Genomic DNA, 11,702 nt, shown 5'->3' on the forward strand with positions numbered 1-11,702 from the left:
AGGAATAAGGTCCTTTGAAGTCTCTAAGCGAAGACGGCATGGCATTCATCCAGTCTAAAGCATTTGATTTCCATCTGTTTGCCTTTTGGTGAACAGATTCTCTTTTCTGATCACAATTTCCTTAAAAAAGAAAAATACCCTCCCTCTTTTCTCTCTCTCCCTACTCTCTCTTCCTCTCTCCCCATGTCTCTCTCTTTCTTGTCTCTCTGTCTTTCTCTTCACCACCCTCTCTCCCTGATCCCTTTGCCTTTTTTTAAACCCTGTCTGCCTTTATTTCTATCTCTTTTCATTATGCTACCTAGATGCAGGAGGATTATAAGATATTTTTTAGTTTCTTCAAATTACAGAATGTACAATTACAAAACAAATATTTGAAATTTATTGAGCCACACTATGAAGATTTCTAGGAATACTTTCAGAGTATATAGATGAAATATCTAAAATGAAGATGAAAACTGAAGACACTTATTCTTCTAAATACAAATAAGCACTTATGATGAATCTTTCATGCATAATGAAGGGTTAAATATAAATTGATTTTATAATAACTGATAATCATAAAAATAATAATTAACAGAAAAATTTACTTCTCAAGATATTCCTCTTCTCCAGTGATCATGAGATCCCACCCCTACCATCACTGTAACAAAGTAATAAAATTTCAAAATTTTTCAAAAGTCTTTGTAAATAGTACTTACGAATATTTAGGGTGGTATTTTCATAATACTAATTCCAATGTAGGATTCAATACATGAAAGGGCTTGTTGCTTAATTCTAACATAAGTGTGCAGTTTGGGAATGAGCATGGTGATGAGTGAAGCATTAGATAGTAGTTAAATTACAGTTTTATTGTGTTTCACATGACTTCACACACTTGAGAAGCTGAAGAGAAAGTATTTTTCAGAAAACAGGACTAGATGGTATTCTGACACATGGACTTGGTAAACAGAGGTGCAGTTATAAGATATATATTCTGAGAGATACCATACTTATACTGGAAATGAAGAGTGCCCAAATTGTGCAGTTCATGCTTTCTTAAAAAAAGGGAGAAGAAAAGCAAACTTGGCATGTTTGTGACTGCTCTTCAGTGCTGTCCAAATCCTAGGGTATCTAAGCAACCTCACAACCTTGTGCTGCCCTGTGGGTCTAGAAATGACAAAGACCACCATGAGCTGTCTTGACAACATACAAGGGGCATATTATTTAATAAATAGCACCTTCAAGAAAAGAGAACCAACTATATAGGAAACTCAAGTCTAATGAATATGTAATAGACTCCCTTAAAAGTTATTTTTATAGTGGAAGTTGGAATTTGTATGTGGCATTCTTCCCACTAAATAATGTCTAAGGACAGGAAATTAGGATAGAAACAGAGAAACCTAGAGAAAGTCCCCAGTGAAGGGTTTCATCCTCCTGATAATTTCCATTCTGATAATTAAATGGAATGAAGCCATAGTGCTGATCACCACTCAGGCTTGTCTCCTATCCCAGAGACTCAGCCAAGAATGATGTACCTTTCAGTTCCAGGTGACATTTCCGTGGAAAGAGGTGCCTGATAAAAGAAATTATCAATCTATAAAAAGATTATAGTAACTTCCTATAGGTCATTAATAAAAGAGAGCTGATTGGTAGAATCCAAGAGGTGACTCCTGGAAGGGAGAGAAAACTCAAGTTAGATCAGTAATTGAAATCAGATCCATTCCATTGTATATATTTAGTATGATGCATATAGGTTATTTTACAATAACAAAACATTACATAAAATAAGAAATAATGTCTAGTTAAGAAAGATAAATGGTGACAGATTTATAATTTCTATTGAGCTTATTTAATCAAATCCATTGTGTGACTGGAAATATATTGTTTTCTATTTACTGTTTTAAAAATTTAAATGATGCCTGCTTAAAAAAGGCCTAGAAACTTGGGGTTTAAAAATTCATAAAACCAAAACAAAAAATATTACAATGAAGCAAATGAAAAATTAATTAGTTCTTTGAGAAAATTAATAAGATTGAAAAACCCCTTTCCAAATTAACTAAAAGGCAGAGAAGGAAGATACTAATTAATGAAAATTAGAGTTGAAAATGGGGACATAAATACAGGTACTGAGGACATCCAGAAAATCATAAGGGCATACTTTAAAAACTTATAGTATACCAAATTGGAAAAATCTAAAAATAATTGATAATTTTCTCTGTACATATCCCTTACAAAAGTTAAATCAAGATCAAATAAGTAATTAAACAAAGCTAATAACCACTAGTGAAATAGAAGTAGTCATGAAAGTTCTCCTTATCAAAAGGAGAAAAAAGCCTAAAACCCAGGACCAGAAGGTGGCAGCACTGAATACTGCCAGAAGATTTAACGTCAATACTCCTCAAATTGTTTCACAAGAATAGGAACAGAACAAGCGTTGCTCAGTTCATGTGATGAGGTCACCATGACCCTGGTCCTCAACTCATGTAAAGAACCACAACATAAAGATAATTACAGACCAAGTTCCTTAGGAACATAGATGCAAAAATACTCAATAAAATTAATGCAACCCAAAGCCAAGAACATATCAAAAGGATCATGCACTGTGATCAGGCATAGCTCATAGTTGCAGAAATGGCTCAATGTATGAAAATTAGTACATATAATCTGCCCTAAAAATAAACTGTTCATTTCTTAGATGCAGAAATGGCCTTTGACAAATCCAACACCCTTTCATGTAAAAGTCCTGAAGAGACTAGGGACACAAGAGACATACCTCAACATAACCTAAACATAAGGCATTTTATATGAAACCCATAGCCAACACCAAGTTAAATAGAGATAAACTCAAAGAAATACCACAAAAGCTAAGCACAAGACAAGGCTATCCATTCTTTCGAATTCTAGTCAAAGTAGTACTTGAAGAATTATCTATAGTAATAAGGCAACTGAAAGAGATCAAGGGGATGTAAGTTGGAAAGGAAGAATTATACATATACTTATTTGCAGATGACATGATTGTATACAAAAGTGACCCTAAAAATTCCACAGGGAACCTGCTAGAGCTGAGAAAAACTTCCTGCAAAGTAGCAGAATATAGAATTAATTCACAAAATCATCAGCTTCCTTATATACAATGACAAATGGACCGAGGAAGGACTCAGAAGGGAAACATGAACTTTCTAAATAAATATCCTAAAATAAAATAAAATATCCTGGGATAACTCTAACCAAGTGAGTGGAAGACTGTATAATGGAATATCTTTGTGATATTAGAAAATGGAAGTATTTCCCATGCTCGTGGACCAAGAGGATTAACACTGAGTAAAAGTGATCGTCCTAACAAAAGCACACTGTAGTCAATGCAGTCCCCATCAAAATCCCACTGCAATTCCGCACATATCTTGAAAGAACGATTTTCAGCTCTATATGGAAACACAAAAAAATCCAGGATACCTAGTGCAAGCCTGCATAATCGCAGAACTGTTGAAGATAAAACACCATTGCGAATTTGTACTACAAAGCTATAGTAATAAGGGTAGCGTGGTATTGATTCCAAAACAGACATAAAATTGAATTGAAGACCCAGACATAAATCTATACATGTATGGGCCCTGATTTTTTTTTTTTTTTTGATAAAGGAGCCCGAGACACACATGGGGGTGGGGAGAGGTAGCATCTTCAACAAATGGTGCTGGTCAAGCTAGATGGTTGCGCGTCGAAGATCCATCTTTATCACCCCACACAAAATTGTACAGTGAACACGCTAGAAGACGAAGTAGGGAATAGTTTGAACTCATCGCCACAGGAGAAGACTTTCTGAACAGGATAACAGTATTGCAGGCACTAAGCGTAATAATTAATGAATGACACTTCATTAAACTAAGAAGCCACTGCCGGACAAAGGACGCTGTCATTCAGAGAAAGCAGTGCCCTACAGAATGAGAAAATATTTTTTACTAACTACTCTATGGAAGGTTCTGATACTAACATCCTGATCCCCAATTGATTCTTGATTTGTAAGTAAAGAAGGCGGGAGTGGGGGAGTGGGGCGGGCAGCTGCTGAGCAGAAGACACAGTCGGGACTTCCGGGTCCCAGGAGAAAAGGAAATGCATGGAAGGAGAGAGACTTTGCCTTCCGTGCTTTGGAGGAAGAAGAACTGAGCAACCATATAAGACCTCAGGGGGAGCTAGGGCCTGCGGCCTCCATTACAAGCAGGTGACCCATGGTGTTTGGCAGGGTTAGGTGGGACTAGCCACTAAGTTTATGGCAGGTGGAGAGACAGAGATGATATACTGGTAAGAGGACAATTTTTCCAGGCAGGTGATGGTAACACCCAGCAATTGTGCTGTAAGACTCAACCTGAGTCTTAATTACCAGGAGACTCCTGTGAATGAGATGTGAGACCAGCGATCGATGCAGTAGCAAGAGGATAATTATTCCACCTACCTCACGAAGAAAGGCAACCCCTGAACAATTCGTTAGTACAGTTTTATACATTCCGTAAAGGGCAGGTTACACTGATGGTGATTGGGCATATGAGCATTGGTGAGCTCAATTGGCCTTTAGGTTGCCACAAACTAAGGCAGCATAAGGGGTCCTTGACGTGCATTCCTCTGGATAAGGTTGAGACAGCCTTGCTGGGAAGAAAGGGGTCCCTGGTGTCCTGGAGATATTCCGGAACTATGCCAGATAAGATTGGGGCACTCCTTCCTGGATGCGAGGGGCTGTCTGAGGCTAGTGGGAAAGTACTAGACCTCTCAGGTGCCAAGGAGGCAATCTGTAAAGGAATTAAAGCTGTGTGTTTCTCTTTAGCCACGGGTTCAAGGGTCTCAGGTGGGAGCTGGTGATATGGAAAACTCCTGGAGCTAAAGGAGGGTAAAGCAAAAGGGAAGCTGGGAGGTGCTGGTAGAGGGGCAGATCCCGGGCTAAGGTGGCAGTTTTAAAACTACATGCAGGTTGGGGATTTGGCTCAGTGGTAGAGCGCTTACCTAGGAAGCGCAAGGTCCTGGGTTCGGTCCCCAGCCCCGGGGGGGAAAAAAAACTACATGCAACAAACTACATATCTGATAGAGGACTAATATAAAAAAATAACGAACTCAAGAAAGTAGACATTAAGTAAACAAGCAATGTGATTTAAATAATGGAATACAGATCTAGACAGAGAATTACCTACAGAAGAAACTCAAATGACTGTAAAACATGTAAAGGAATGGTCAAAATCCTGAGTCACAAGAGAAATGTGAATCAAAACTACGTTGAGATTTCATCTCCTACCCATTAGAATGGCTAATATTAATAAAACAAATGACGGTTCATGCTGGTCAGGAGGTTCAGCAAGGGGGGCACTCATTCATTGCTGGGAGGAGTATGAACTTGGCCGGACTCCATGAAAATCATCATGGCAGTGAGATGAGAAATCCATGTACCTCAACCTCCTCTGTTTGAGCAGTTACTCAAAGGATGCTTTCGTCTTACCACCTAAGCACTTGCTCGACCATGTGTACTGCTGCTTTGTTCATAATAGCCAGAGATTAGAAACAGTCTAGATGCCCCTCCAGTAGATAAATGGACAAAGAAAATACGATGCGTGTGTCCAATGGAATATTACTCAGCCTTAAAATAAAATGAAGTATTAAAGATCACAGAAAAAATCGATAAAAATTAAAAAAAATCATTTTGAGTAAGGTAACCTAGACCCAGAAATATAAATATTGCATGTGTCCACTTCTATGTGAATTTCGGCTGCTAAGTCTAATTATAAGCAAACTACTTTCAGAAGAAAAAACAAACAGATGTTAAGAAACTAGGCCAGACTGATAGATATCCACAGGAAAGGGAAATGAGATGGATAGTTTTGGGTGGAAAGGGTGGAGCTGAGACTGGAGCATCAAGTGGGAAGCAGGAGGACAGAGGAGGATAATGGAGGGAATACAGGAAAGGAAAGCCAGAGATGATAGTCATTTCAGAGGCAGTATAGAAACCTAAGAAGTAGAAACAGCTATATATGTATTAATGGAGGAGATAGAGGCCATCTGAATCTCTCTTGTCCAAATGAAGATTCTAGTATCAGAGACGGGGTACGTCTATCTGAGTCGTGTGCTAAGGGGCCGAAGAAATCCCCCAAAAACTCAGAATTTTTCCAAGTCTACAAGTTGCCCTCCAAAAATGCACAGTAATGCCCTGTTGCTGTAGACAACACATATACATGGAAATAGTGAGCTGCTGCTCAATATGGAGGGTTCACTCCAATCTTCTACGCACAAAGTACTTAGACCTCCTCTGTCCTCCTGCTTCCCACTTGATGCTCCAGTCTCAGGCCCACCCTTTCCACCCAAAACTATCCATCTCATTTCCCTTTCCTGTGGATATCTATCTGTCTGGCCTAGTTTCTTAACATCTGTTTTTTTTTTCTGAAAGTAGTTTGCTTATAATTAGACTTAGCAGCCGATATTCACATATAAATGGACACATGCAATATTTATATTTCTGGGTCTAGGTTACCTTATTCAAAATAAATGACAAACATATGGTATATAGTTAAGAAAATGTTACTCATTTTATGAAATTCATTATTTATAGTTAGTAAACACTAATAAAAACAAAGCATTAAACGCAGAAGATAATTAAATAAAATAAATATTGAAATCAAAACAGTGTGTTCTTTTGTTTTTTCCTTCTACCAAAAATAGATTATTTTTCTCATATAATATATGCTGATTACTATTTCCCCTCTCTTTACTCCTCCATGTTCTCCATTTCCCCTCCCATCACGACCCACACCCTTACTGCCTCTCACTTGATACAAGCTGGCTTCTATGGAATAATAACAAATTAAAATATAATAAAGTAAAATAAAAAAAACCGAACACACTGGACTACAACAAATCAACGAAACAAAAGGAAGAGAGCCCAAGGAAAGGGAGAAGAAATGGAGACTCATAGATCCATTATTTCACACACTCAGGAATACCATTTTATAAAACAAACATACAAACAAACTAGGGACTGGTGAGATGGCTCAGAGGTTAAGAGCACTGACTGCTCTTCCAGACGACCCTGTTTCAATTCCCAGCACCCACATGGCAGCTAACAATTGTCTGTAACTCCAGTTTCAGGGTATTTAATACCTTCCCTAAGTACTAAAGAACACACTGTTTTGATTTCAATATTTATTTTATTTAATTATCTTCTGCGTTTAATGCTTTGTTTTTATTAGTATTTACTAACTATAAATAATGAATTTCATAAAATGAGTAACATTTTCTTAACTATATACCACATGTTTGTCATTTATTTTGATTTTACTCCTCACTCATTGGCCTTTCTTTTCCCCATCCCACTCCTAATGATCTCTTTTTTTCTTCCATGATAGTACCTTTTCTAATTCCATTTCTTTCTTTTTTTATGACAATGCTAATTTGTGTTCATTGTCAACTTGACAGGACTTAGAATCACCTGGGAGATTGGAGACAAATCTCTGGCCATTTGTGCAAGAACTTTTCTAGATTAGGTTACTTGAAATGGGATTACTTACACTAAATGTGAGCACCACCACTCCATCAGTTGGGTACTACACTACAGACGAAGAGAAAGTGACCTGAATAGCAGCATATATTTTTCCTACTTTCCCTTTGACTGCAGGCCCCATGTGATCTTATGTTCCTAACAGGAATGTATGTTCTACAGTACCAAGGCTGTAAGAGTGGGGCTAACCAAGTCTTTTAACATCCAGTAGATGACTGACAGCAGTGGCAACTGCCCGTACTCTTGTAGAGACCAATAATTTGGGTAGGTAGCCTATCTGTGTAACTAGATTCTTGTTTAATAGCCTATGGCTTCTGGGAGCAGCTTTATCCACTCTCATGTGATATCTCCATTCAAATTATGTATTTATTTTTAAATTCCATTTTTTGCATTTTAAAATTTACTTTAAATGTTTTATACAAAATACTTATACTCTTCCCCCATCCCAAACACAAGTCCTCCCAAATCTTCTCTTTCTTTTGGTTTATTTATTTATTCATTTTATAATGTGAGTACCAACCCTCCCTGACACCTCAAGTCACTACAGGACTAGGTATATCTTCTCTCACAGAGGCCAGACAAGACAACCCAGTTGTGGGGACAGGATGCGCACACAAGCAATAGAGTCAGGTCAAGCCCTTGCCCCAGGTATTTGTGGACTAGCATGAAGAGCAAGGTGGACATATGCTACATATGTTGGGAGGCAGGTCTAGGTCCAGCCCTTGTATGTTCTTTAGTTGGTAGTGCAGTTTCTGGGAGCCCAGAATGTTCCAGATTAGTTGACCCTGTTGATTTACTTGTGTAGTCTCTATCCACTCCCCAGGTTCCTCAATGCTTCCCCCAACTCTTCTACAAGATTTCCCTAGCTCTGTCTAATGTTTGGCTGTGGGTTTCTGCATCTGTTTTGGTCAGCTGCTGGTTGGAGCCTCTCAGAGAAGTTGGGCTAGGTTCCTATCTGCAAATTACACAGTATCATTAATAGTGTCAGAAATTGGTTCTTGCCCATGGGATAAATATCATTTGGGCTGGTTATTGTTTTGGCATTCCCTCAGTCTCTATGACATCTTTGTTTCTGAGCTTCTTGTTGGCAGGATAAATTTGAGGTTGAAAGTTTTGTTGGCGTCCTTATCCCTCCACTAGGAGTCCTGCCTGGCTCTAGGAGGTGGCCCCTTCAGGCTCCATGTTCCCCATTGCTAGGAGCCTTAGCTAGAGTCAACCTCATAGACTCCCTGGAACCTTCTCATCCCAGGTCTTTGGCATGCTCAAGAAATGCTACCAGCCCTGTAGCCCTCTCTCACAGACTTTCCTTACATCTGACAGACCCCCCCCCTTCCAGTCCTCTCTTTCAGCCAGATCCCTCCCTCCATTCAACTCTTGTGACAATTGTATTTCCCATTCTGTGAGAGTACAAACTTGTATGACCACTCTGGAAATCAATTTGGCAGTTTTTCAGAAAATTGGGACTAATCTCCTTGAAGAACCACCTATACCACTCCTGGGTATATACCCAAAAGATGCCCCACAATACCATAAGGACTTATGCTCCACTCTGTTCATAGCAGCTTTATTTGTAGTAGCCAAAAATTGAAGAAGAAGGAGAAGAAGAAGAAGAAGAAGAAGAAGAAGAAGAAGAAGAAGAAGAAGAAGAAGAAGAAGAAGAAGAAGAACCCAGATGCCCTTCAAACAAAGAATAAAGAAAATGTGGTTCATTTATACAATGGAATAATACTCAGCTATTGAAAACAAGGACTTCTTGAAATTTAAAGACAAATGGATGAAGTAGAAAATATCATCCTGAGTGAGGTAACCTAGACCCAAAAGGACTTACTTTTGTACTCACTGATAAGTGGATATTGGCCATAAATTACAGTATACCACAGTATACTCCATAGACAGAAAGAAGCTAAATATGAAGGAAAGCCCAAGAAAGAATGCTTGAATTTTTAAATGACTTTATCCATTATCACATTAGAATTTTGATTTTAGTGAGAAACCATCATAGTTAGTTTGAAGTCTGTTGATTCATCTGTCTGACTCGTTGCTTTCCAATTCTTCTTTGAGAAGCAACTGAAGAGACTGCTACATTTTATATGGATTCTAAAATTTCCACTAATGTATTATGTTTTATATCACATTGAACTACATGCATTCTGTTTGTACTCACTGCTCAATCATAATAAAATATCTCAATATCTGATTTTTCAAATTATATCTATTCATTGATATATTAATTTTAATATCTGCTCATTCTTACAGTGATAATACATTGATGAAATTTGTAATTGTTATATATCTAATTTTTCTGCTATAACTATTGTAAACAATGTCATCTGAATATCATCAAACTGATGACTTTCAGTACTGTAGATGCAAGTTTTGACTATAAGAAGGACTGATGATGGAGAAAAACTCATAGAGTAGTATAAGTTCCTGTTACTCAATATCATTTATGTTAATTATTTTGGTGACTATAAAGTGTTATTTACTACATCATACCCTCATGCTATTGATTACCTCAAGGGTGGTGCATTTGATTTTGAAACAGGTTTTTATATAGCTCAGGTTGGCCTTGAATTCGGTATGTAATTAGAGTTGACCTTGAACTGTTCCTTCTACCTCCACTTCCAAAGTGTAGAATTACTGCCATGTGTGCTTATACCTAAAGGCATTCAGTATTTCTTTGTAATTTACGTGTGTGTGTGTGTGTGTGTGTGTGTGTGTGTGTGTGTGTGTGTGTATGGCACATGTTTGTGGAGATGCCTGTGGAGGCCAGAAGAGGTCGTCAGACTCCTAAAGCTGATATTTTCAGTAGTTTGGGCGCTGGGACTCCAACTCAGGTATCTGCATGTACTTTTTAAAAGCTTTTTTTTATTGAAAATTTTATTTTAAAATAGGTTTTCTATAGCATGTATTCTAATTAAGTTTTCTCCTCCCCCTTCTCAAGCAAATCCCTATCTCCCCTCCCATCCAGATCCACAATCCCCTTTTTTGTCATTCCTCAGAACAATAGTGTTTGGCTTTCTGATAGCTCTCTGGCTCATCCAGTCTCAGCTCCATGGACATCCAAGCAGGGTTGGGTCTGAGTTCTGACCCACAGAGTGAGCCTTAAACCAAATCAGACACTGTTGCTTATTGACAGAAGCTTTGTGTCACTATTGCTCTAGGTATCCTGCAGGCAGCAGCATGGTAGATTGAAGGGCTTGTAGCTATGTTGGTGTTTACCTTTCTCTTTTGGTAGCATGGTTAGTACTTTGCTGTATCAGACACTAGCACACAGGGGTGAATGGTCTTTGACTAAGAATGGCCCCCATAGACTCATTGCTTCTTCCTTTGGGAGTGACTGGAATTTGAGAGGGATAGGAGATAAGGCTTTGTTGGATGAGGTATGGTTTTGTTGGAGGAGGAGTGTCACCAGGGTTAGGCTTTGGGGTTTCAGATGCTCAAGCCAGCCCACTGTGTCTCGCTTCCTGATGCCTGCCAATCCAGATGTAGAACTCTCAGCTACCTCTGTACGTCCGGGAGGTCCCACTCACGAAGACACGGAGTGATACAATCAAGCAAGAGGTTTAATGATCCAGTGCGCTGGCGTTGCCCTGTAATCGGGACAGAGGCACTTGGCAGCTTTGGCCACTTAGTTCTGGTTTTAGAGTCAAGGATAAAGGAAAGGCATTGTGGACTCTCCCTTTGTAACCAGATATGTGGCAGGGGTGTCCCTGCATAGAGGCCTAAGAGAGCCTTTCTGTGAAGCTGTGAAGGGCAGAGGGAAGGAGGGACCTGGGTGGAAGAGGGGAGGGGGAGGGGAAAAGAGGAATGTGATCAGGTATGGGGGATGGGGAACAGGAGAATAGAGGACCAGCAGAATGAATGGAAATATGCAACCTAGGGGTGGGGGTGGGGAGGTGCAGGAACCCTCTAGATTGCACCAGAGCTCTGGGAAGTGAGAGGACTCAAAAGGAAGAAAAACCAAAAAAAGAAAAAAAGAAGCTTGTGTGGGACCAGGCCAGGTGTGGACCAGCCCAAGTCAAAGAAGTATGCTGTAGTCAATAAAGCTCAAAGGGAGTTGGAGATCTCAAGAGCCCTTTGACATCAAACAGGAAAATGCAGAGTTTAGAATTTGCCCTGCTGCTTTTAGGACTTACTTTGGACCTGTATTTCCTCACTCTGATCCCTATCTTCCCTTTTGGAATGGCAATGTATA

The sequence above is a fragment of the Rattus norvegicus genome, chromosome 11 (genome assembly GCF_036323735.1).
Source record: "Rattus norvegicus strain BN/NHsdMcwi chromosome 11, GRCr8, whole genome shotgun sequence".
Classification (NCBI taxonomy): domain Eukaryota; kingdom Metazoa; phylum Chordata; class Mammalia; order Rodentia; family Muridae; genus Rattus; species Rattus norvegicus.